Source organism: Canis aureus, chromosome 9 (assembly GCF_053574225.1).
Source record: "Canis aureus isolate CA01 chromosome 9, VMU_Caureus_v.1.0, whole genome shotgun sequence".
In the NCBI taxonomy this organism is placed as follows: Eukaryota; Metazoa; Chordata; class Mammalia; order Carnivora; family Canidae; genus Canis; species Canis aureus.
In genome coordinates, this window is record NC_135619.1 from 2,594,549 (window position 1) to 2,622,489 (window position 27,941).

The 27,941-nt window shown below is 39.4% G+C and overlaps 2 long non-coding RNA genes across 2 annotated transcripts in view; one reads left to right on the forward strand and one right to left on the reverse strand.

The window, feature by feature from the left end:
- LOC144320227 (uncharacterized) overlaps positions 1 to 27,941 on the forward strand; it is a 61,476-nt gene that overhangs the window by 26,080 nt on the left and 7,455 nt on the right. The window lies entirely within an intron of this gene.
- Positions 290 to 18,860, reverse strand: LOC144320226 (uncharacterized). Its single transcript, XR_013385783.1, has 4 exons — positions 18,771 to 18,860; positions 18,205 to 18,353; positions 17,503 to 17,717; positions 290 to 612 (listed from the first exon to the last, which is right to left on the reverse strand). It is a non-coding gene; the product is annotated as an uncharacterized LOC144320226 (long non-coding RNA).

A 27,941-nucleotide genomic window follows, 5' to 3' on the forward strand; every position in this document is an offset into this window, starting at 1 on the left:
CTACAAACCAGAAAATACATGCAAAAAGTCATCAAAGTACATGTCCCTAATGCAGTGTTAAATGTAAGTTCTTACATTATGATAGAGGATTGGAAGGATCAGTTGAATTAAATTGCAGACAGCCTATATACTACACTAAGGAGTTTAATACTGGCAGGGGTGGGGGGATTTCGGGGGCATACAGGAATCATTTAGGTTCTTATGCAAATGAGTCATAAGATAAGAGAGGGGCATTAAAAATTAATCTGGTATCTGTGGACAGAATTGAGAAAAGAAAGAGGAAAATTCATTGAAATGATTCAGGGAGATTTATTGACATGAACTAAAGAGAAACAGTATCTCTGAGAAGTAAAGACCTTCTATGTCTTTCCCAGCCCATAAGCTCCAGGAAGGCAGAAGCAATGCCATTATTTTTACCTATATGATGAATGATTGTCTCTCCAGAGTTCTAAAGAATTTTCTGTTTGTGGAGATCCCTGGGTGTCGCAGCGGTTTGGCGCCTGCCTTTGGCCCAGGTTGCGATCCTGGAGACTGGGGATCGAGTCCCACGTCGGGCTCCCGGTGTATGGAGCCTGCTTCTCCCTCTGCCTGTGCCTCTCTCTCTCTGTGTGACTATCATAAAAAAAAAGAAATTTCTGTTTGTAACATACATTCACCTTCAATTAATTATGAATACTATCAACCATAATGGGAAGAAGATGGGTCTCTAAAATGGAATAAAGATATTCACAAAACTAAAGGATGCTACTTAGAAAAGATGAGAAGTTATGTCCGGAATGAAGTGAAAGTAACTTTTGCTTCTGAGGTTGGCATCATATCTGATGGCATGGAGGACTGTGTGGAAAAAATACTGTGGGCAAAATATGTCTAGAAAATAACACTACTGATCTGCCAAATCACAGCCATTATTTTAAATTCTAAGGGCACTGAATATTTATATAAGAATCATATTAGATGAGAATCTTGACTAGAAGTTGCTAGGGTAGTGGAGAATATATTTTGCTGTGCTCAAGATGCCAGGAAGGAAATGGTACCAATTAAGCTTTAGGATGTTTGTCAGGTAAGCTGTATCTGTAAGTGGAGAGTAGAGGTGGCTGAGACAGAAAGAAAAAACTTTCTTCCTGACTTTAGCATCTGTGCTGCCAAAGTGAGCACTCTTCCTGATGTTAGGGTTTTAATTTATTTCAGTAATATACTGTATGGTTGTCCTTTTCACACACATATCCATGTGGGTTTATTTTCCTTCTCCTACTAGATTATAAATCTCATTAATCCCAGGCCTTAATATTTTCCCTTCTCTGTCTTTCTTAAATATCAGCACTAGGAAAAAGTGCTTTGAAATGCCTTTTTTTAATGAAATGCTTTTTTTGAGTTTACTTCATAAAGTGGCTCCCTAAAATTTAGCCAAATACATCTCTTACTATAATTTGCATTTTCAGTAATTTTACTCTAATGGAAAAATTTCTTCACCTACTTCTGCTTGGTTTAGTTGTCCTTTCAATTTATCATTAATTTAGTTTAATATCTTCAGTCACCAAGGAGAACCATAAAAGTGGGTTTTAAAACCTTTTATCCTTTTAAAAGAAAATGCATCGAATTTCAAATTTTCTGGAGATTTTGTAGATACTAAAACATATTGAACAAAAGTTAAAGTCTACACAAGGCTTAGTATAAAAAAATACATGGTGAACTTTAGTAGAGCAGAAAAGAAAGCTCTGTTATCTTCTCCAGTTGTTGGTATATTCATTCAGTAGTCACAGAAATATAAGTAAGGGAGGATAGCACATTTTCTTTATGGAGTGAAGGTTTTTGCTTAAATCTAGTGCTTGTGTTTGCATATTAAAAAGCTATTTAGGGGTGCCTGGGTGGCCCAATGGGTTGTTTCAGCTCAGGTTATGATTTCAAGGTGGTAAGATGGAGCCCCATATTGGGCTCTGGGTTCAGCAGGGAGTCTGCCTGAGAGTCTCTCTTTCTCTCTCATTTGTACTCTCTAAAACAAATAAATCTCTAAAAAAATAAAAATAAATTAAAAAAAGATATTTATTTGCAGGATGATATGAGTTCAATGCAGCCATCCAAATATCTCTAATATTAAGAGAGGAGAAAGGGCAAGATGGCAGAAGAGTAGGGTCCCCAAGTCACCTGTCCCCACCAAATTACCTAGATAATCTTCAAATCATCCTGAAAATCTATGAATTCGGCCTGAGAATTAAAGAGAGAACACCTGGAATGCTACAGTGAGAAGAGTTCACGCTTCTACCAAGGTAGGAAGATGGAAAAAAAGAAATAAAGAAACAAAAGGCCTCCAAGGGGGAGGGGCCCCGCGAGGAGCCAGGCTGAGGCCGGGGCGAGTGTCCCCAGGACAGGAGAGCCCCATCCCGGAGAAGCAGGAGCTGCACCGACCTTCCCGGGTGTAAAGGCACCCGCAGGGAGTTAGAGCAGGACCCCAGGAGGGCGGGGGTGCCCTCAGGCCTCCTGGGACACTAACAGACACCGCGCCCTAGGGAGAGCACGCCGAGCTCCCTAAAGGGCTGCAGCGCATGCACGCATTGACCCGGAGCAGCTCGGAGGGGCTCCGGCAGCGGCTCGCGGGGAGGGGGCTGCAGGGCAGGAGCGCGAACCCACCAGCACAGGCCGGGAGCCTAGGGCGCCGGGGACACAGCCCAGGATCTGGCCTCCCCCGGGACAGGCAGAGGCCGGGAGGGTCCAGGACAGCGAGGACGCTCCTGCCCCGAGCTGAGCAGATCAGCGGCCCCGCCCCGGAGCCTCCAGGCCCTGCAGACGGAGAGCTCTGGGGCTACTGCAGGAGCTGACTCCAGGGCTCCAGAGCTGGCTGCCGCCACTGCGGTTGTTCCTCCTGGGGCCTCGCGGGGTAAACAACCCCCACTGAGCCCTGCACCAGGCAGGGGGCTGAGCAGCTCCCCCAAGTGCTAACACCTGAAAATCAGCACAGCAGGGCCCTCCCCCAGAGGACCAGCTAGACCGACAGGGGAAAAACAAATTATTAACCAAGCAGCACTGGAAAGTTCCAGGGGAAGTCGAGGGATTTACAGTATACAGAATCAGAGGATACTCCCCATTGTTTTTTGTTTTTTGATTTCTGTTTGCCCCCCTTTATTCTTTTTTTCTTTTCTTCTCTTTTTTTTTCTTTTTCTATCTTCTTTTTTTCTTTTTCTTTTCTTCTTTCTCTTCCCTCTTTTTCTCCTTTTCCTAATACAACTTGTTTTTGGCCACTCTGCACTGAGCAAAATGATTAGAAGGAAAACCTCACCTCCAAAGAAAGAATCACAACTAGTCCTCTCTCCCACAGAGTTACAAAATCTGGATTACAATTCAATGTCAGAAAGCCAATTCAGAAGCACTATTATACAGCTACTGGTCACTCTAGAAAAAAGCAAAGGACTCAAGAGACTTCATGACTGCAGAATTTAGATCTAATCAGGCAGAACTTAAAAATCAATTGAATGAGATGCAATCCAAACAAGAGGTCCTAACGACGAGGGTTAACGAGGTGGAAGAATGAGTGAGTGACATAGAAGACAAGTTGATGGCAAAGAGAGAAACTGAGGAAAAAAGAGACAAACAATTAAAAGATCATGAGGATACATTAAGGGAAATAAGTGACAGTGTGAGGAAGAAAAATCTACATTTAATTGGGGTTTCCGAGGGCGCTGAAAGGGCCAGAGGGCCAGAATATGTATTCCTAATCTGGGCAGAAAAACAGGCATTCAGATCCAGGAAATAGATCCCCCCTTAAATTCAATAAAAACCCTTCAGCACCTCGACACTTGAGAGTGAAACTTGCAAATTCCAAAGATAAAGAGAAGGTCCTTAAAAGAGCAAGAGACAAGAAATCCCTAATTTATATGGGGATGAATATCAGATTAACAGCAGACCTCTCCACAGAGACCTGGCAGGCCAGAAAGGGCTGGAAGGATATATTCAGGGTCCTAAATGAGAAAAACATGCAGCCAAGAATACTTTATCCAGCAAGGTTCTCATTCAGAATGGAAGGAGAAAGAAAGAGCTTCCAAGACAGGCAGGAACTGAAAGAATATGTGACCTCCAAACCAGCTATGCAAGAAATTTTAAGGGGGACTCTCAAAATTCCCCTTTAAGAAGAAGTCCACTGGAACAATCCACAAAAACAGGGACTAAATAGGTATCATGATGACACTAAACTCATTTCTTTCAATAGTAACTCTGAACGTGAACGGGCTTAATGACCCCATCAAAAGGCGCAGGCTGTCAGACTGGATAAAAAAGCAGGACCCATCTATTTGCTCTCTACAAGAGACTCATTTTAGACAGAAGGACACCTACAGCCTGAAAATTAAAGTTTGGAGAACCATTTACCATTCAAATGGTCCCCAAAAGAAAGCAGGAACAGCCATCCTTATATCAGATAAACTAAAATTTACCCTGAAGACTGTAGTGAGAGATGAAGAGGGACACTATATCATACTTAAAGGATCTATCCAACAAGAGGACTTAACAATCCTCAATATATATGCCCCGAATGTAGGAGCTTCCAAATATATCAATCACTTAATAACCAAAGTTAAGACATACTTAGATAATAATACACTTATACTTGGTGACTTCAATCTAGCGCTTTCTACACTGGATAGGTCTTCTAAGCACAACATTTCTAAAGAAACGAGAGCTTTAAATGATACACTGGACCAGATGGATTTCACAGATATCTACAGAACTTTACATCCCAACGCAAATGAATACACATTCTTCTCAAGTTCACGTGGAACTTTCTCCAGAATAGACCACATACCACATCACAATTCAGGTCTGAACCGATTTCAAAAGATTGGGATCGTCCCTTGTGTATTCTCAGATCATAATGCCTTGAAACTAGAACTAAATCACAAGAAGTTTGGAAGGACTTCAAACACGTGGAGGTTAAGGACCATCCTGCTAAAAGATGAAAGGGTCAACCAGGAAATTAAGGAGAAATTAAAAAGATTCTAATGAGAATGAAGATACTACGGTTTAAAACCTTTGGGATACAGCAAAAGCAGTCCTGAGGGGGAAATACATCGCAATACTAGCAGCCATCCAAAACTGGAAAGAACTCAAATACAAAAGCTAACCTTACACCTAAAGGAGCTAGAGAAAAAAGAAAAAAAAACAGCAAATAGATCCTACACCCAGCAGAAGAAGAGAGTTAATAAAGATTCGAGCAGAACTCAACGAAATCGAGACCAGAAGAACTGTGGAACAGATCAACAAAACCAGGAGTTGGTCCTTTGAAAGAATTAATAAGATAGATAAACCATTAGCCAACCTTATTAAAAAGAAGAGAGAGAAGACTCAAATTAATAAAATCATGAATGAGAAAGGAGAGATCAACCAACACCAAGGAAATACAAACGATTTTAAAAACATATTATGAACAGCTATACGCCAATAAATTAGGCAATCTAGAATAAATGGATGCATTTCTGGAAAACCACAAACTACCAAAACTGGAACAGGAAGAAATAGAAAACCTGAACTGGCCAATAACCAGGGAGGAAATTGAAGCAGTCATCAAAACCCTCCCAAGACACAAAAAGTCCGGGGCCAGATGGCTTCCCAGGGGAATTCTATCAAACGTTTAAAAAAAGAAACCATACCTATTCTACTAAAGCTCTTTGGAAAGATAGAAAGAGATGGAGTACTTCCAAAGTCGTTCTATGAGGCTGGCATCACCTTAATTCCAAAACCAGACAAAGACCCCACCAAAAAGGAGAATTATAGACCAATATCTCTGATGAACATGGATGTCAAAATTCTCAACAAGATACTAGCCAATAGGATCCAACAGTACGTTAAGATTATTCACCATAACCAAGTAGGATTTATCCCCGGGATGCAAGGCTGGTTCAACACTCATAAAACAATCAATGTGATTCATCATATCAGCAAGAGAAAAAACAAGAACCATGTGATTCTCTCATTAGATGCAGAGAAAGCATTTGACAAAATACAGCGTCCATTCCTGATCAAAACACTTCAGAGTGTAGGGATAGAGGGAACATTCCTAACATCTTAAAGCCATCTATGAAAAGCCCACAGCAAATACCATTCTCAATGGAGAAGCACTGGCAGCCTTTCCCCAAAGATCAGGAACAAGACAGGGATGTCCACTCTCACCACTGTTATTCAACATAGTCCTGGAAGTCCTAGCCTCAGCAATCAGACAACAAAAAGACATTAAACGCATTCAAATTGGCAAAGAAGTCAAACTCTCCCTCTTTGCCGATGACATGATACTCTACATAGAAAACCCAAAAGCCTCTACCCCAAGATTGCTAGAATTCATACAGCAATTTGGCAGCATGGCAGGATACAAAATCAATGCCCGGAAGTCAGTGGCATTTCTATACACTAACAATGAGACTGAAGAAAGAGAAATTAAGGAGTCAATCCCATTTACAATTGTACCCAAAAGCATAAGATACCTAGGAATAAACCTAACCAAAGAGGTAAAGGATCTATACCCTAAAAACTATAGAACACTTCTGAAAGAAATTGAGGAAGACACAAAGAGATGGAAAAATATTCCATGCTCATGGATTGGCAGAATTAATATTATGAAAATGTCAATGTTACCCAGGGCAATTTACACGTTTAATACAATCCCTATGAAAATACCATGGACTTTCTTCAGAGAGTTGGAACAAATTATTTTAAAATTGGTGTGGAATCAGAAAAGACCCCGAATAGCCAGGGGAATTTTAAAAAAGAAAACCAGGGATCCCTGGGTGGCGCAGCAGTTTGGCGCCTGCCTTTGGCCCAGAGCATGATCCTGGAGACCCGGGATTGAATCCCACATCAGGCTCCCGGTGCATGGAGCCTGCTTCTCTCTCTGCCTCCCTCTCTCTCTCTCTCTCTCTCTGACTATCATAAATAAATAAAAATTTTAAAAAAGCTTGTTTAAAAAAAATAAAAAATAAATAAAAAAGAAAACCATAGCTGGGGGCATCACAATGCCAGATTTCAGCTTGTACTACAAAGCTGTGGTCATCAAGACAGTGTGGTACTGGCACAAAAACAGACACATAGATCAGGGGAACAGAATAGAGAACCCAGAAGTGGACACTCAACTTTATGGTCAACTAATATTCGATAAAGGAGGAAAGACTATCCACTGGAAGAAAGACAGTCTCTTCAATAAATGGTGCTGGGAAAATTGGACATCCACATGCAGAAGAATGAAACTAGACCACTCTCTTGCACCAGACACAAAGATAAACTCAAAATGGATGAAAAATCTAGATGTGAGACAAGATTCCATCAAAATCCTAGAGGAGAACACAGGCAACACCCATTTTGAATTCGGCAACAGTAACTTCTTGCAAGATACATCCATGAAGGCAAAAGAAACAAGAGCAAAAATGAACTATTGGGACTTCATCAAGATAAGAAGCTTTTGCACAGCAAAGGATAGAGTCAATAAAACTAAAAGACAACCTACAGAATGGGAGAAGATATTTGCAAATGACGTATCAGATGAAGGGCTAATTTCCAAGATTTATAAAGAACTTATTAAGCTCAACACCAAAGAAACAAACAATCCAATCATGAAATGGGCAAAAGACATGAACAGAAATCTCACAGAGGAAGACATAGACATGGCCAACAAGCACATGAGCAAATGCCCTGCATCACTGGCCATCAGGGAAATACAAATCAGAACCACAATGAGATACCACCTCACACCAGTGAGAATGGGGAAAATTAACAAGGCTGGAAACCACCAATGTTGGAGAGGATGCAGAGAAAAGGGAACCCTCTTGCACGCTTGGTTGGAATGTGAACTGGTGCAGGCCACTCTGGAGAACTGTGTGGAGGTTCCTCAAAGAGTTAAAAATAGACCTGCCCTATGACCCAGCAATTGCACTGCTGGGGATTTACCCCAAAGATACAGATGCAGTGAAACGACGGGACACCTGCACCCTGATGTTTCTAGCAGCAATGTCCACAATAGCCAAACTGTGGAAGGAGCCTCGGTGTCCATCGAAAGATGAATGGATAAAGAAGATGTGAAAGGGAATAGAGGGGAAGGGAGAAGAAATGGATAGGAAATATCAGAAAGGGAGGCAGAACATGGAAGACTCTTAACTCTGGGAAACGAACTAGGGGTGGTGGACGGAGAGGAGGGCGGGGAGTGGGGGTGACTGGGTTGTGGGCACTGAGGGGGGCACTTGATGGGATGAGCACTGGGTGTTATTCTGTATGTTGGCATATTGAACAGCAATAAAAAATAAATTTTTATTAGAAAAAAAGAAAGAAAGAAAGAAAAATAAAGAAAGAAAGAAAGAAAGAAAAGGAAGAAATAAAGAAAGAAAAGAAAGAAAGAAAAGGAAGAAATAAAGAAAGAAAAGAAAGAAAGAAAGAAAGAAAGAAAAAGAAAGAAAGAAAGAAAGAGAAAGAAAGAAAGAAAAAGAAAGAAAGAAAGAAAGAAAGAAAGAAAGAAAGAAAGAAAGAAAGAAAGAAAGAAAGAAAGAAAAGGGATCCCTGGGTGGCGCAGCGATTTGGCGCCTGCCTTTGGCCCAGGGCGTGATCCTGGAGACCCGGGATCGAATCCCACATCGGGCTCCCGGTGCATGGAGCCTGCTTCTCCCTCTGCCTCTCTCTCTCTCTCTCTCTGTGTGACTATCATAAGAAAAAAGCAGTGGTTAGTTTTTTGGAATAAGTTTAAAAAGGACATCAGAATTTTATGCTTTTTCAGAATTTCCTGTCTTATACTGAAATACAACATCCTTATTTCTAATGGTTCAGTTTGAATTGGTATGCACAGCAAGGGACAAGAGGTCTAGGGGCCAAAAGCAAGACCGAGGGTAATTCAGGAGTGTCACAACCCTTCCAGGGATGAGTACCAAGTCAAAAAAGTGTTTTTCTCATCTCTTGAGAAGAGATGAAGAAATGAAACATCGTAAGTATGTCAGATGGGTTTTTTGTATGATACACTAGAAAACAATCTCTGAAATTTTATTCCAAGCTTTGTACACACTCCTTCAAATACTTCATCCACTCGAAACTAGCTAGGAGCTCAAAAGTATATTTGCTTGAATGCTAAGTGACCTCAACAGGAGCTATAGTCAGGGTGCCACCACCCAATTTATGTGACTGATAAGTTTTAAAAGGGGCAATATGAGAGTTTACAGACATCGATAATAGCTTCAAATATGACTCGCATATGTAAGGAAAACTTTTAAGGTATCTTAACCGGTCCAGAAACCCAGACAGTTAGTATTCTGTTTTCCATTTTCGTTTTCATTAAATCGTCATCAATCAGCAATGTGACTAAGATAAATAGACAGCAGTACACAAGATAAAAATAGGAAGGCTCCTCAAAAACTCTCCTTAAATTCTATGCATGATTCATATTCAGCTTGAAAACCATTAGTTAAGGGATCCCTGAGTGGCGCAGCGGTTTGGCGCCTGCCTTTGGCCCAGGGCGCGATCCTGGAGACCCGGGATCGAATCCCACATCGGGCTCCTGGTGCGTGGAGCCTGCTTCTCCCTCTGCCTATGTCTCTGCCTCTCTCTCTCTCTCTCTGTGCGACTATCATAAATAAATAAAAATTAAAAAAAAAAAAAAACCATTAGTTAAGAATGAAATAGCCAAAGATTCTAGCATATGAAGTGTGATGTATACCAACTTCTTAACCCTACAATATAATGGTAGGAAAGCTAACTCTGAGACCAAAACTCCATACCTAAAATAATTAGTACCAATACTTAGAATATAGCAAGATTTATTTTTCTTCCATTGTCTCTTACTTTCCACACAATAAGACAGGATATTATCAGGGTTGCCTGAACTATGTATGAAGTCAAGTCTATTTTTTTCTATCTGGCTATCATTCATAAAAACAAAATTCAAGGTTCTATTTACTTTATTTTAAAAAATATATTTTATTTATTTATTCATGAGAGACACTGAGACAGAGAGGCAGAGACGTAGGCAGAGAGAGAAGCAGACTTTGTGCAGGGAGCCTGACGTGGGACTGGATCCTAGGACTCCAGGATAATGCCCTGAGCTGAAGGCAGACGCTCAACCGCTGAGCCACCCAGGCGTCCCTCTATTTACTTTCATTAATTCAGCTAATAGGAGCTTTTGGGGGAATGAGAAGGGTACTTAGAAAAAGAGAGAAAGATAACGGTTGTGCTTATGTGTCCCGGAGAAGTAATTCTCTTCCTCCTACTACTCCATATACTAGAGTTACTATAGTATTCTTTTCTCATGTTTTAAAGACTACTATTCAGCAATTTAGGGGTTTTAAGGATTTATAACCTCCAGTCAAAATAGTATTTCATGTATCAATTGTCATTTCCATATTGGCACTAGCTCCTAGTTTCATTCACAAAACTAGGGTTGTCAGGGCCTTAATGAGGCAATCCTTCTGCCTCCATCACCCCACTGGTTAGGCCAAACATATGCCGACCCATTCAGTTCTGAAACCACCTGCAGAGAGGAAGTTAAATGAAGAAAAGTAAAGCATCACACTGTCACCATCTTTAGATAAGCTCTAATTTTACCCAAAGGAGAAAACTTTAACCATGATAACAAAGCTGGCAATGACCATGATTAAATGATGCCTGTCATTCTGTCCTACCCCTGGGAGCTGCTCTCCACCCACTCCCAGGTGATGGATGTGTTTCTCTTGGTACACTGGGTTTAGATTGGCAAAGGAAGCAGACAGTTAAATTCATCAATCACCAGAGTGGGCAAAGCAGTATTTGATCTGCTCTGGAGAAAGGATGGGGACCTGAACAAAACTCATTGACAGCACAAAACCAAGGTCATCTCCCAGTACCACGAATACATCAAAGCAGGCTCATTTAGTCTCAAAGTGTGAGTCACAAATACTAAGCCTGGAAGAGATCTTAGAGAACCTGAAACCAATCCATTGACACACAAATCAGAGAATTCCCTCCCTCCACAACAATAAAACAAAACCAGACTCCATGACTCAGCATTTGTTATCCATACTCTTGAAATTTGTTATCTATTAGATGTCAATGTTCTGAATTCCAAAGCTATATCCAGTTACTGATTCCACATGGTATATACTTCCTGACCAGTAAATCTACATGAAAAAAAAAGTTTAAATGTGAACAAATTTGCTGCTTATATCAACATGAAAAACAAAACAAACAGAATCCAACTTATCTCTGTCAACCCCCTCTTTTTTTTCCTTTTCCAAATTGCTTTTTAATGCCTGAAATTTGAAAACCAACAGCTACTTCTATAGGCTTTTTCAAGGCCCTGAAAACAATGACGTACTAGTAAATCTCTTATTAGTATCCTATAGATTCACAAGCTCAAGAAAACTCAAGATGACAGGTTTCATGAATATTTTCTTTCAAGAACTTTATAGTTTAACCATCCCATGAAAAATAAATCTCCTTATTATGATATCCTGCTAAAGAGATAGACCCAAAAGTGTGTCCCTTTGTACAAGTATGTACTTCTTAACAGTGGCCACAAAGGAACAATAGGCATACAAAACCAAATACTATATTTCCAAATATCTGAAAAGAAAAAAAAAGAATCATACCACCGCCTATTTTGTTCTCCTCATTACCTGTCACTCTTTTTTAGGGATAAATGGCCTGATGATTTTCTTACAATAGTTCCACAGCTTAAAGCAGCAAAAAACATTTAAAATTTTTTTAAAAACCAAAAAAGTTATGATTTCAAAACAGAAATGAGAAATTCACTTTTGTTATTTGAATGTGTGCTGCATGGAAAATCATTATGATCCTTCCACTTGCAAATGTTTCGGACCCTTCGGTAAATATGTGTTTTCTAATTAAACAGTAACTCTCTGTTTAAAATAAAAATTGGTATGATAGGTCCATGTCCATTTTCAAAAAGTGTATTTTTCAATGACATCCAAGATAGGTCAGCATTTTCCCACTACTGCAAAAAACAGCAATGTGTATCCTCGACGCAGGTATTACAACACATAAATACACTGTTGCCCTGGCTCTCCCTCTGGTTCCATCTGCTCTCTTGCTGTGCAACAGCTATAGCATAAAAAAGCCTATTCTCACACGCTTTTGATATTACACTATTTAATCACATACAGCTGTGGCTTACAAGACTGCTACAAAACACAATTTTAATGTAGTACTCGAAGCCAATTGTGGATAAACATCAACCATTTACTCCGAATAAGAAGTCCAACACTAAAAAGATTTTCTTTTAAAGAAAGACTGGTTTTCTTAGAATTTGGCATGGACGTAATTGTGACTGAGCCCTCTCTCTGCCAAAAAGACTGATAATGTCAAAAAGGATTGTGTAAAATCATATTAGTGCAATAATGATGCTTTCCAGAATTCCTGGAGCCAGAAAGACCTGAAATGAACTTACATCCTACTTCTCTTCTTTTGTCTCCCTCCCTGCAAATCACCCCTACCTCCAACCCTCTAATAGATTTAATTACTTCAGAGAAATAATTTTGATTTATAATTCTATTGTTCTTTTCCCAAACTGAGAGAAAGCGAAAGGAAGCTGTTAGGAAGATACTGTTAGAACAAATTGACATGAGGTTTCTTTTGAATTAAGAATGATTCTGGAGAGAAAGACAACAACAACATGAACTTTTTACATAGCTCCTCCTTTTAGCTAGGCACTAAACTTAGTACTGTGAAAACAATGGCTGCATTATAGAAAAGACAATTCCAAAGATAATTAAATATGGGGGAGGAGGTAAAGAAAACAGGACAACTAGAAAGGGAGAGTGGCCCCTTGTTACTATTTTTCTCTTATTCAAAACCAATTAAAATTGCGTACATTCTCAAATGAGACAAACAAGATTTATCATAGTTTCATGCTATCATATTACCCCCTGAAGCGGAAGAAATATTTGGAGTTGTACCTCAAGGTTCTATTGCTGGACAATTTTTAGAAAACCAGTTTTGTATGTTTCAGCCTTTCAAAGGAAAACAGAACTTGGGAGTTTTCAAGGCTGTTTTAAAACAGGCAAGTTACCAACTCTGGCTATCAATGCAAATCTGAGGCAGGAAGTACTAAGGAAATCGTAAACTCTTTCCCTCCCTCTGCAGGATTTTCTACATTTTCATGTGCAAGAAGCATGTTAAGGGGTTGTCCTGTTTTGCTTTTGAAGGATCTGTACATTCACATCTTTGAGAATATCCCTTGCCCCATAGGAGCCTCTCTCTTCCTTTCCCTACTCCTTAGTCCTTCGTGTTTCAAGTGTTTGCTCTTTCTATGGCACAATCAATCGGGCTCTAGCTAGACTTTGAGAGATGAGCAGCTGTCCAGGCTGCAGATGGTTGGAAACTCAGCCTGAAGTCAGTGTGCAGTTGAGTTACTCCCTATACCTGACCCCAACTTCACACCAGGTTCTGAATACGATCTGAGTACCAGCAGCCAGAAAAACTCTGTTGGGTCCCACAGATCTTTCTGCAAGATCTTCAGGGGAAGCAGATGGTCCAAGGTGGGAAAGCAGTAGGCTGATGGAAAAGCAGCATGAGTAGAAACCATGCCCTGGATCGGTAGAAACATCGTGACCCGGTCAGGGTAAGGAAATGGAAGGAAGGACTAGCTTGCTGTGTGCGTTTGGATGCATTTTAAAGTTTTGGGAAGATGATAAAGTTTTCCAGATACCACACATGAGGGAAATATCTTTCTCAGCAGCAAAGTATCAATTCACCAGGCTGTGACCATGTTTTACTCTTTTTAGCCTTCCTAGTTATGATTAAGTTGCTTTTCCAAGAAACCCTCCACAAAATAACTCAGATTGCGATTCACCCTGGGTCTCACAATGCAATAGCAACAGGTTGCTTGCTTTGAATGGGCTATAACAAAATTGCTGAGAAATATTAGGTTGTGACTCAATCAAACGTGATTATGGATATTATCATTAAGCTAATGAGCTATTTTTTGGTCCCCTTTCTCTAAAATTTGCTGATTATCCTGGTGGCCTTCAAAGAGCAAATTCGTTTTGATGAAGATTTTTTTTTTTTAAATCTGGCTATGGCTCTTATGTAAGTATTAAAACATGTCATCAAGATTGCTTCTTTTCTGCTCAATCACAATGTTTCTTTTTTAAATTGCTTCTTTTAATAGGGGGAAAAAATGGCCAAAAGAAAATTGACAAATGACAGCTTTTAATGCAAGGTCTTGGAAAGCATGCATCCTAGAACAATACCGCTACAAGATAGCTATCAGCTAGTCATTGGGTTTTCATTTTACTTCTATGTACATTTATCTAATATAATAATTTAAGCATTTGGAAAATTATTCAAAGGGAGAGAAGCATAAGTAACTTATTTCTAATTTCTTTTTCTTTTTAAGCAACAAAGGTAGTGAATTAGTTCTAATGTGATGGGAAAATAAGAGGATCAGAGAAAGCAGGGAAGTGCCCCAAGTTTTTCTAAAACTTTAATTGCATTTGAGGAAAGGGAAACCTTTCCATTTATTTAGACACCCTACTCTCATTTTGTTTTATCATAAGAAAAGAGCAGCTGTATCTAACACACACATTTAAGTAGAAAGAAAAGGTTCAGTATTTTGTACTGTCTGAATAAATGCAATGATACACCTTGAGTTCTTTAAGAACCCCATAAAGATTCTTCACCCCAAACTAATGTCAGTAAATGGCTTTTGTTGATTAGTTAAGAACACCTGGTTTTACAGGACAGCTTAAGTTATGATGTCACCAGAATATGACTTTTATAGTCAACCACAGAACTCTATTTTTATCAACCATAAGTATTCTTTATGTATCAGTATCATTTTAAATAGCTGATTTTTAAAATAGATTATAACTATAAGCCAAGGCTAGGACTGTAGATTTTGTGAATTCCACCAAGGCTTGCTTACCAAATAAACATGAGCAGCATGTATTCCCCTCAGAATTATTATAGGTAATATTTTAAGATAAAAATATAAAAGGAGCAAAAAGACACCACTGAAATAACCCAGTTGTTTTCATGCTATACTGGGTCATGATAGTACTTTCTTACATAGTATTCATGCTGCCAGAAAGTCCCCACATTTTAAAGTATGATTGATCCTTATTCTTATTCCCTGTGTGCCCAAGTTTCAAAGCAGGGCAAGTTTTCACATCTTCAGCTTCCAGGAATGTTATTAATGTCTATCATTTCAGAGCCACCGAAACAGTATTCAACAACTTCACAGCTCTGTCGAAAGTTTGCAACATAATAATCAATATGAACTACCATGATAGCCAAATAGCTGATCCTATATTCCCCACCACCCTGATCTGATTGCCCGAATATCAGTTTAGGTCACCTAATGGATCTACCTTCTTTAAAAATGTTCCAGAAGTTGATGGCTTTGACTAGCTTGAAAGTAACAAGATCCAGATGCCGCCTGTCTACACACTAAACTACACAGGACCCCAAACAGATTTTTTTTTAAATTCCCTCTATGTTTTTCAGGCTCTCCTCTTTTCCCTCACCACTGCACTTTCTTTACCTCAATCCCTCTCTCTCTCCCTCTCCCAGTCTCTCTCTTCACACACACACACACACACACACACACACACACACACACACACACACTTCCCATCAGTGTAGCTCATCCAACATCCTGTCCTTAATATAATGTGCAAGACATTATTTCCTGCTAGCAATAAGTTAAAAGAAATCTCAGGCAGGAAAGCAATTATTCCATTCATTTTTATCTAAAGTTTCCTTTCTGAATATGCTTCGTAGTCAAAAAAAGAACCAAAAAGAAAGCATGAATTTTGAAACATTTGGAAAAATTTAGCCAAATGAGTAAAAGGGATGGAATGTCCGATATTTTTCATGGAACCCTTGGGTTTGTTGTTTTTATTTCTTGGGGGGGGGATGAGGAATGACTATAAATTTCCTCTTTTAGACTAGCCCTTGCTTTGCCATTTCCTTGAGGAAGGCAGACAGCATTCTCCACCCAATCCCCCAAAGAGTTAAAACACATTGCACTGCACGGGAGCAGGAGGGCTGGTCTACTAAAGCAGCAGCCCCACAAACTAAATGCTCACAAGGGCAAAAAGCAATGTGAGTAGACCTTGCAGGGGCAGGGCGAGTCATGGAGCGATTGAAAAAGAAAGAAAAAAAAGCAACAATTTTTAATAGAATTCGGAAAGTCTGCTGCCTCGTCTGGTTTACAAATAGGCATTGTTGGAGGAGACAGAATAAATAAGAGCTAACTACAGCATGAATTACCAAACACTAATCCCATCAACGAGTCCCGGTGGCAGCACAGATCACTCAGGCACGCCTTGGTCACTCTCCGCATATTTATTTATTAAGAAGACAGTGGAGTCTGGCTAATGCGATACAAAATTAATATCATCTGTAAAGAAACATAACCCATACATTCAAAGCGATAACTCTACCGACACCCTCCCCCCCAACTCAATCAAGTCCAATTTAACTGACAAATTGGAGCAGTGATTTCACACCTGAGAGCCTTTCAGGTCTGAACTGCAGGATCAAGTTCATGGTTGGCACTGCCCACTGCTTAGTTACGTGGGCTTTCCACTGGCCCCGTAATGGTCATTTGCGCACACACATAAAGACTAAAGTATTAAAATTTTTTTAATTTTTTTTATTTATTTATGATAGTCACACACAGAGAGAGAGGCAGAGACATAGGCAGAGGGAGAAGCAGGCTCCATGCACCGGGAGCCCGACGTGGGATTCGATCCCAGGTCTCCAGGATCATGCCCTGGGCCAAAGGCAGGCGCCAAACCACTGCGCCACCCAGGGATCCCAAGACTGAAGTATTTAACCAATTCGTGTCCAATTATCATCAGTTATATTTCATCCCGTTTCAAGATCCACAGGCCTCCTGATGGCAGCCAGCACAGAAAAACAGAGCTTCGAAAAGTAAAGAACATCTATTGTAAAGCTCCAAACTTCAGTCTCTAGAGTCTTGATCACCCTCCATATAAAATAAAATATGTAAGGCAAATACACAAAAACAAAAGCACACCCAAACAAACTCTACGGGACGTCAGTTAGTCGTACTATACCTTCCCACACCCTTCTTTCATTCTATACTCTGTGATTGAAAGTCTGAATTGCCCCCACCCTGGTGCATCCTATCCAGTGAGAAAAACCCTTTCAGAGCCACAAAGAACAGCTCACCAGAAAAGCCTCTGAAATCGTTGTTGTTCCTGATAATCACTGTCACAATCTCCTTTCTATCAACCCTGTCCATCTGCAAAGCACTTTACTACGGATATCAGGAACATTTTTATGTTGCCAAATAACAACAAAGGAACATGAGCGAAACTATTATCTCTGCTAGAAGAGAAAAACCACAATCCCAGGGCTTGCTTTCTTTTCATATTCTCCTCTGCCTCATTAACTCCATTGCTATGTTACTAATTTCAAAGAAGCAGGAAAAGGTGATGGGAAAGGGGAGGTAAATAATAATCCACATGCCTGTTTCCCATCCCAAGTGCAGGATACACACTGCTTGCCAGACTGTGGGTCGAGCCATACCTTGGTTTAGAGACAGTGAGGATAGTAGTAAGTGTACTGGGGGTACATTTGTGGCTGATCCAGGCGTTTACCCATGTAGCTGGAATCTTTATCTCCGAGGCAGGGAACTCGATGACAGGGTATAGTGCCCCAGGCCGAGCGTCCTCTTAAACCACTATTCCTGATGGTCCCGATGACTGATGAGGCTTCAGAGATCCTTCGTCTTCCACCACTCACTAGTTCCAACACGGCAGGAATTTAAAAAAGAAACACACCAAAAAAAAAAAAAAAGAAGGAAAGAAAGAAAGAAAGAAAGAAAGAAAGAAAGAAAGAAAGAAAAAAGGAAAGGTATTGGTAGAACAACACATGCACACACACACGCGCGCGCACACACACACACACACACACACAGCCTTCCCAGATCCTGCCTTCCTTCCCCCAGCTGCCAGGGTCCACTTGGGATGAGGCACTTTGTTCTCTACCCAGGCTGTCTGTAGTGATGTCAATTGCCAGCGTTTGTAAAGAGGGAGAGAAGAAAAACTCAAAGTCTTTTTAGCACAACTCCGAATCCTTGCAGATCAGCTTCCTGTCTCCTGTTTGTCTCTTTCCCCACCTTAAAGAAAAAGGGAAAAAAAGAAAGAAGAAAGAAAGAAAGAAAACAAAAAAAATGAAAAAGGAAAAAAAAAGAAAGAGAAAGGGGAAAAGAAAACAAAACAAAACAACCTTGCACAGCCTGGTTGCTGCTGTCTCCCTTCCAGAGTGACATGGTGTTCGGGCTCCTCCTGTCCTTTCATTCACTTCCTCTCCTTCCAGCCGGTGGGTGGAACCTCTCCAGGGAGCAGGGTATGCAGTCCAGAAAGCTGCAGTATTTCCTCCAAGAAAAAAAAAAAAAGCCTGCTTCAACCCCTGCTGCAAGCAAAGTCCTGATTCCCTCTGCTGGCTATCTCGAACAGCAAAGCAATTTTTGCAGCAAAGCTGCTGCCGCTGGAACTGAACCCAGGGAACTCAAATTCGGGCGGTGGATTATTTCTTATCCTTCCCTCCATCTACCCCACACAAGAGCTGCCTTTTTTTTCTTGCCAAGTTGCAAGGTAAGCCACACTGCTAAACCAAACACAGAAGACCATGGGAGGGAAGAGAGGACGAAGGGAGGAAGGAAGAGAAAGACAAAAATAAAAGTAGACGGACGACCCGTGCTGGTTAAAATGGAACAAGTGTGTCCCAGATGCTTTCAGAACCTGTTAACATACGAAAGCCAGATGAATCCAAGACCCGGTCCAGAAACTAACCTTTTACTTCTCGGAGGACACGGAGGATGCTAAGTATTGAAGAAATTTGAGAGTCTATGCCAGGACTACTATTAGCAAGCCCTGCATCGTCAGATCACAATGACCAACTTGCCATAGCCGAAATGATCATTCTTACCCTTACATCCATTTTGTAAGCATCAAAGGAGGTATCCCATTAGGTTTACAGGCGTCTTCATCAATAAAATCTCTGGTTCTCTCACTGTCTATCTATGATGATTTTGATTCAGGGATGCTTTAATCACTTTCCCGATGTCATCACAAAAAAAAGCACAATTACCTGACAGAGTTTTTCCCCACCAATAATAAGTAATATTCTGACATGTCTATCAGCTGTTACATTATAATACAAATGGTTTCAGCGAAAATATATTTCCTTTAAGGGTCCCTTTTCAAGGCACTCAAGGCTAAAATTAGACATGCCAGCTGTGTTTTGCTGTGAGCGCTCACGCATGCCCAAAGCGTGGGCAGACCAACATTGAGCGCCTCTCCACTTCGTCAAACCAGCTCTGTTCTCCCCAGCCTAGAGCTGCCTTTTCAGATAAGAGGTTCCTGGTACAAATCCAGCTTCCTAGTGAGGAAGAACAGAGAATTCCAGCCCAGTGCACAATATGGTATCCAGCCACAAACAAGCCCTGCCGCCCGTGAGGTCACTGGCTTTCACTCAGGGGTCTGGTTATTAGAAGCTGTGTGAGTGCATGGATATTCCTTGGAAAAAGTTAAGGATGGTGGATAAATAGCTTTATGTTTAACAAGAATAACAACCAGAAAGAAGGAAGGAGAGAGGGTGGGAAGGTAGGAGTTAGAAGCCCTGATATCACTGTCATTAAGAGAATTAAATCAATTCCACCAACATTGAAATGTGTTCTTCTGGGCCTTATTCGTCCCATCCAGAAAGTGGAAATGCTGCCAACTTATGTGGCTGAAGGTGGTAAACGGAATCAGATACTAAATCAAAACTACATTGATTTAAAAATCATTCAGTGACATTTCAATGCTCAGACAATAAAGTCTTGGCTTCTTGGAATAGTTTTCAAGACCCTTGAAAACCCAACTTTATTCTCCAGCCTCAGAGAGTAAACTCTGGCCCTCGTAGTCTATATCTGAGTCACAGTGAACTGCTTTTAAAGTGGAATGTGCGGAGGATCCCTGGGTGGCTCAGCGGTTTGGCGCCTGCCTTCAGCCCAGGGCCTGAATCTGGAGTTCTGGGATCGAGTCTCACGCCGGGCTCCCTGCATGGAGCCTGCTTCTCCCTCTGCCTGCGTCTCTCTGCCCCTCTCTCTCTGTCTCTATAAATAAAATCTTTAAAAAAATAATAAACTGGAATGTGCCCTCTCAGAGACTTCTGTCATCTGCTCTGCCCCAAATGGTCTTGCATCCCCATTCAGCCCATCCTTCAGCTCTCAACATGGATATCACCCCTCGGAATAGCTTTCCCTAAAGCCTCCCTTCCCTGCTGCACCTTATATTTGCCCTAAAAGGATGCTTATCCTGGGCAACTGTCTGTTAATTGCATGTTTGTTTCTTCTAGGATGCCGGAAAAGCATCAGGAAAAGCAGAAAAGTAGGAGTCCCCATCATTCACATTCACGTTCCTATTTCCACAAACTGTCATGGAATCTGGCACAAAATGGTGCTCTGCAAGTGTTTGAAGAGTAAGATACCTTAAACCCGATAAAAATTCTAACTCAATTCCTATCCTCTCTCAGTACATTTCAGTACACTTCTGGATGCAGGGGATAGAGTGGTAACACGGATCAGAACAATGTCCATCCCTCATAGAATATATATTCTAGTGAGGGAGATAAGCAAAGAAGTAAGCAAGTAAACAGGCATTATAAATCAGGTAATATGTAGTACTGTTCATAAATATAAAGCTAAGTAAACAGAAAGAGTCACAGGAATTCCACTTTAAATAAGATAGTCAGGAAATGCTCACCAAGAAAGAGCTCTGAGGTTAAAGGAAGAGTGGGAACCACACCCTGGGTGTTGTGTACTATGAGAGCACTTCTTGTGAGAGCCAAGGCCTTCGTTCCAATCCTGCCTTTGCCAGATCACTCTGCCTCCTTTCTCATCCATCCAGTGTCACTACACACTTCATACGGTTATCATGAAAATTCACCACAACAAACATGCAAAGCATTTATAACGCCTTGGAACATACTGGATCTGCCCAATAAATGTCAGCTTGTCTCTGGGGGAAGATCATCCCAGGAAGAGAGAACAGGAAGAACAGAAGGCCTGGCAGCAAGAACACTTCTTTTGAAATGTATGAGAAATGGCATAGGGACTGAAATGGAGCAAGTAAGAAGTAAAGACTATCAAACAAGACTAGAGAGGTTCCCTAGACCAGATCATATAAGCCTTGATGAGGAAAGCTAAATTACTGACAGGTAATAGTATAGCCTGGACTCTACCCAAATATTTTGATTATAGATCTAGCCATCTTCAACTATAGAATGCTGTTCTCCTAAATGACTTATTAAGGCTCCTCCAAATACTAAGACTTTTAAGGTCAGGATCCTCAATTTTGCCATGATGAGCAAAGGCTATCAATATTCTTTTACTAATAACTGGCCTAGCTACTCCTTGGAAGGAAAAGATTAGTGTCTTATTTACAAATGAAAGGCCAAATAAATAACTCCTTCACCCACGCTATAGCTCACTTATACGTAAAGTTCCCAGCATGTGTTGATGCTTTCTGCAATTTCTACACAAATTGCCACTTTACAAAATGGTATTGGATTATTGCTATATTCTTGGCATCAACTGTCATTAGTCTAAGCACATTCATTGAACACTTAAAGCTTTTCTTAAATAATGCAAAGACAGTTTACCACTTGTGAGAATCACAGAACCTGTGTTTTATTTATTTATTTATTTATTATTATTTATTTGTTTGTTTGTTTGTTTATTATTTATTTTCCTTCAGAGATACCAGTAGCCATCACAACTGAGGAGGCAAGATACTCATGTCGGAAATGGTTTTTATATCATGTCTACTCTGTTGGAGCCATAGTGCTTTCCATTTAAATGATCAAGTTAAGGTAGGAGGTAACTAATTTAAAACACTCTCTAAATCAGAAGCCAGCTGTGTCCCATTTGCCAAATAACAAACAAATTTTGTACAAATCCAAGAGCAGCAAACTCATCAAAGGGCATGGACTCTTACAGATTCACGGGATTCATGGCACAGACTGGAGAGGCACTGATTTAAGACAAGTTCTTGGTTTCTAGGATAGAGACAACATCTCAGACATACCATCCATAAATAGAGAAGTGATGGTACCGAAACGAGGTTCAGTTGGGTAGAGACAGAGATTCTCTTCTGGTTTGCTCTTGATCTATCCAGTCAAAGAATAACTGGGTCCTCTCTTTGGCTGATTTATTTTTTAAATGACAAAGACTTAGTCAAAAGCAAAAGGAAAGAACAATAGAGAGAGAGGCATCATCATCATCATCATCATCACCATCATCATCACCATCATCATCATATGCTATCTTTGAAAGCAAGTATACTATTCTTACATTCATGATCATGAATAAATTAAAACAAACAAAACTGCCACTCGGTATTTGTTGCCCTCTTTATTCAAATTTGTGAAATCTCTTCAACACAGCAGTTGCCAAACAGATATTAAAGGTAAATGTTGCTGTTGTTGTTGTTGTTGTTGTTGTTGTTTTTAGAAGACAAGATGGTAGATCACAAACTCCAACAGTAAAGTAGTAGTCTTTTGTCCTAGTGGACATACCCATGGTTTAGGAACATACCCGAGACAAACTAGGAGAAAGAGACCACTAGTGATTCAAGCATTTGTGGTCCAAATTTAAACTATAATTAAATGTAAAATTTTAATGTAGATAAAAACAATGAAAATTGGCCTTGCTTCTGAGCAAAATTATAATGGACTATATTTTAAGACAGTCAACCAAATGCAGAAGAATAATTTAAAACAATGAACATTATTAACTTCAATGAAGTTTTACTGAGCATCTTGTATGTGCCTAAATAACCAAGAATAGCAATATAAAAACCATCACCCTTGTCCTCAAGTAGACTTAACATCTCAATATCTATTAAACATCAGTCATTCATAAATGACCTAAATGCCTTTCCTCTTATCTAAATACTAAATTTTAATAATTGTTATTAAATAACTTTAAGTTGACCCAATTTTTTAAATACATATTTTATTATAAATTTAAACAATGATATACTTGAAAACTTATGTTTATTTTGTTTTATTATCTTTTTAAAAATACTTATTTATTCTCTTGTTTTTTATATACTTAATACTGTGGTAGTCACATATGTTTCTCCTTTACCACTAGGATTACCAAGAGTCACATTTCTCCCCTTCATTGAAATTAGGCATGACAATGTGACTTGCTATGGCCAATAAAAATATGAAGCAAAAGTGATACATGTAGAATCTTTTAACTGTTGCTGTTTGATTCACTGGTCCACTCTTCCCTGATGGAAGCATGTGCTTAGATGGAGGAAGCATATTGGAAGGCTTAGAATAGCTGTTTCAAATAGTCACCTGAACCAGCCACTGACTTGTCACGAGCAAGAAATAAACTTTTGTTGTAATTATGCTAATGAGATTTAGTGACTTACCACAGCATCACTTAGCCTACCCTGACTAATATGATATTACTTGTAGTGTGATTTTATGCTTATTGATTTCTTTCTTTGAGAGTCTCTCCCACTAATATCCAAGCTAAAAGGGCAAGGAATTTATCTATCGTCTTCACTGTTAAATCTCCAGCACCCAGAACAATCCTTGGGATTTAATAGACATTTAATAAATATTTGTTAGATAAATGAGTAAAATATTAATTTAAAATCATCTAATTTATCTATCAGTGGTTAAAATGCAATACTTCATGAAATAGAAGGGAAATGAAGCTTATACTTAAAATGGAAAAAATGTTTAAGTCTTCTAGGAGGAAAATTGCTACGAGTGGAACTACTAAATGTTCAGAGACAGGGAAGGTTTTTCTGTACTGATCATATAGATGGCCTTTCATATACTAGATGCTGTACTAGAATTTCATAAATGTTTCCCCAGTTAGAACTTAACAAGTTACTGGAAAATGGGTATGATTCTCCCTACTTTTTAGTTGAGCAAATTAAGAAGGAAAGGGTTTAGCTATCCAAACCAAATTAATACAGTTGTAACGTGGTAGGGGAATATTCCTAAGTCACATCTGCATAAAGCCCAAACCCAGATTTTTTTCTCAGCATCACTTGATGGAGATCTTAAATGTTTTATTCCAAAACTAGATTAAGATAATCTTTGTGTTTACAACAGAAAACTCACAGTATACATAAAAGTCCTAAATAAGTCAGTGTGTTTTCATAGAAACAGATGGTACTGAACAGAGAAAAAACTGGAAAGAAAGAACATGGCCTTCTATCAAATAGTATAAACTCTATTTGGACCACAGATGTGATGGTTAATTGTATGTGTCAACTTGGCTAGGCTATAGTGCCCAGTCATTTGGTCAAATACCAGTCTAGATGTTGCTGTGAGGTATTTTTCAATGTGGTTTACATTTACATGAGTAGACTCTGAGTAAAGCACCTTATTCTTCACAATGGGACTGAACTTCATCCAAAAACGTAAAGGCTTTAAGAATGAAGACTGAGATCCTTTTAGAAGGAAGAAATTCTGTCTCCAGACTGCCTTTGGCTTCTAGATTCAACGTCAGCTCTTCCTGAGTCTTCAGCCTGACAACCTGACCTGAAGTTTGGGGATCCACTCCCACCCCCCAGAATCACATGAGTCAATTCCTTTAAGATTCTCTTTGCATACAAACACATCTTACAGGTTATGTTTTTCTGGAAAACCCAGACAAATACACTAGGTTAATAAAATGAAATAAATGACAACAATGAAGGTCAGTGATATAGGCACTCTTACACATTCCTAGTAAATATCTATAATGGTTCTAATAGAGCTTAACAAAATGTATAGCCTTAAAACTTTTCATCCTTGTCAGTCCCAGTAATTTCAGTTCTAGGAATCCAAACAGATCATCACTAGACATTTAGGAATAGGTAATTGGAGAACTCTGAGTATCCAACTCTAGTTTGGTTAAGTAAATCACAGTACAGAGTATGATTCAACCATTAAAACGATACTTAAGAAATACTTTAACATATGGGAAATGCTTAAGTCAAATAGCTAATGAAAAAATCAGAATACAGGGACACCTGAGTGGCTCAGCAGTTGAGCGCCTGTCTTTGACTCAGGGGGTGATCCTGTGGTCCTGGGATCAAGTCCCACATAGGGCTTCCTGCATGGAGCCTGCTTCTCCCTCTGCCTATGTCTCTCTCTCTATCTCTCATGAATAAATACATAAAATATTTTTTAAAAAAGAAAAAATCAGAATACAACCTTGTATATACAGTAGGTTTCCAACTATGAACTAAAAACACATAGACAAGACAATAGAACAACTACATCGAAGTAACAATAGTGGAAATGTTTCCTCTATGATAGTGTTATTGGTGATTTTACTTTTTTTCCTTATCCCTCCAGAAATCCCAGCATTTTTCAAATTTGTCTTAAAATGAGCATATATTTCATTATTTAAAATAAATATTATTTTTAAAGAATTCTCTTAGGTAAGTATATTCTTAAGATTTTTGTTGTTGTTGTTGTTAGCTGACAGGACATTTTAAAACACCCAGATATGACATTAAAATAAATTGTGTGTGCACTTGAAATAGCCATTTCCTTCTTACCTGAATCAGACATCACTTTAAGAAAAGTTTACCTTTCTTTAAAGACTGGGAGCATAAATTCTATAATTTAACAATGACAAAACTCTGATTTAAGGCCTATAACCAAATATCCTCATTTAAAGAAAGAAAAACAGCTACCAACGGCAAAGGGCATATCTTTGCAGACACTACAGTAAACCTACATAAGTATCTAAAACATTAATTTTTTTAATATCCACTAATTCTGCCTTTGCATTTCTTTCTCATAAGTTTATTTGTAAACATCAGTTTGCTTACAATATGCTGTAGAAACAGGGAATTTCTTTCTTTCTTTCTTTCTTTCTTTCTTTCTTTTTTTGGGGGGTGGCTATCACTGTCTCCTTGTATATTTCCGTGCAAAGAATTCCACTATTTGCAGACCACTGAGCCAACTTTGTCTTCATGTAGCTGGCAGATTCTTGTGGCCTTCTTACAAACACACCTTCCGCCATGACTTTTGCCAGCAGTGAACCAGAGCTTTAGAAAACACCAACTAACAGCCTCAAAGTCAGGACAGATGAGTAGCTGCTTTGTCACATGAGAAACACATTTTCCTAAAAGGAATATCATTACTTTGTATTCACTATTCAGCTTCCAGCTGCCAAAAGCTAAGCAAGGTAGGTCAATATGACCACATTTGATTGGCTGGGCTGAGCCTTCTCTCTAGAAACATCTGCAGAAGTCCAGGCTAAAAGTTCACTACTAATTAGAATCACTATGCTGTACACCTAAAACTAACATAATATTGTATGTCAACTATATCTCAATTAAAAAATTTTAAAAAAGAAATTAAAAAAGAAGAATTACTGGATAAAATACAAGATATCCAGTTAAACTTGAATTTCAGACAAACGATGAATACATTTTTTAAAAAGATTTTTATTTATTTATTTATTTATTCATGAGAGACACAGACAGAGAGAGAGAGGCAGAGACACAGGCAGAGGGAGAAGCAGGCTCCATGCAGGGAGCCCGATGTGAGACTCGATCCCGGGTCTCCAGGATCACACCCTGGGCCGGAAGCAGGTGCCAAACCGCTGAGCCACCCAGGGATCCCGATTAATACATTTTTAATACAAATTATGTCCCGCCCAAATATTGCACATGGCACTTCTCATGAAATATCTGGGCCATACTTTTAAAAAGCACTCAATGCTTATCTGAGACTTAAATGTACCTGGGTGTTACATACTTTTTATTTCCTAAAGCTAACAAACTTAATCCTAATTGATGCACTTAGAAGGTCTACAGGTCTTTTAGAGGATATAAGAATTGGTAGAAAGTTCAAACTTAATGACAACGGAAATGCTTAATATATTCAATCCTCTTTACACTCAAACCACGTAAACCAAAAATATCCCCATTTTAAGTCTCTTAAGAAGAATCCATACACTGATCTCTGGGTTTTTTGTTTTTTTTTTTTTTATGATTGTAAACTTGTTTTTTTTTTCCTTTTACACGAGGAAACATTTAAATTTTTTCTTAAGTTGTTATTCAACGCAATAAAGTACCTATCAAAAATGACAGATGCCTAGATCCTATCCCTGATATCAGAAAGTTGCAACCTAGAGAACCAGACAAAAGCACAAAATAATAGAGAAAAGGAGACCAAGGCAGTTCTCCTGTGTCCATGATCAGTGTGTACTGCGATCAAGAATAAGTGTCTAGCAACTGTATAGTAATTTGTCAGCAGAAGTTTATGTCTCTTGTCTCCAAGAAATAAAAGTTTGGACTTGTATTTTGAAAGTCTACACTTCATTTTTTCTAGTAATTTCTATCGCACATTACAGAGATATCAGCTGAGGTCAATTAGAAATAAACAAAAACCTGTCTTTCATGACAGTTTGAAAAGTGCTGATCTAGAAAATATTCAATTGTCTTATTTCCTTTCATTTCCATTTGCACATTTCTAGTGGTGGAGAAGTTGCATCGATGTGTTTTCTGATTGAGATACAAGGAATAATGAAACTCATATGAACTACAAAGGAAAAATGCAATTCTCTCAAATTTACTTTTGTCTTCCTAACTCACTTTTTAAAAATCTATTCCTTACCCTCTAACCTATGTCACCTTCCTGACCCCAAGGACAATATTTAAGAGTACCAAACCCAAAGCCAGGAGATATGAGACTTGTTGGTTGGGACCCTGGATAGAATGATTCCCCAGCCAAAGCCTCTTGTGTAAAATGCAGGTTGTAATGAGGTCATCTAAGGTCGTTTCCTAACTCCAATAGTCCACGATGCCGGGATATGCTTGTTAAACTCCAATGACACCGCATCATTTTAGCTCCAGGGATACACTGGCTGGCCCCTGGGGTGGATGGCGAGCTTCAGGCCAATAGCACAAGCTTGACACGCTTCAGCCAGGGGCTTTATGTGA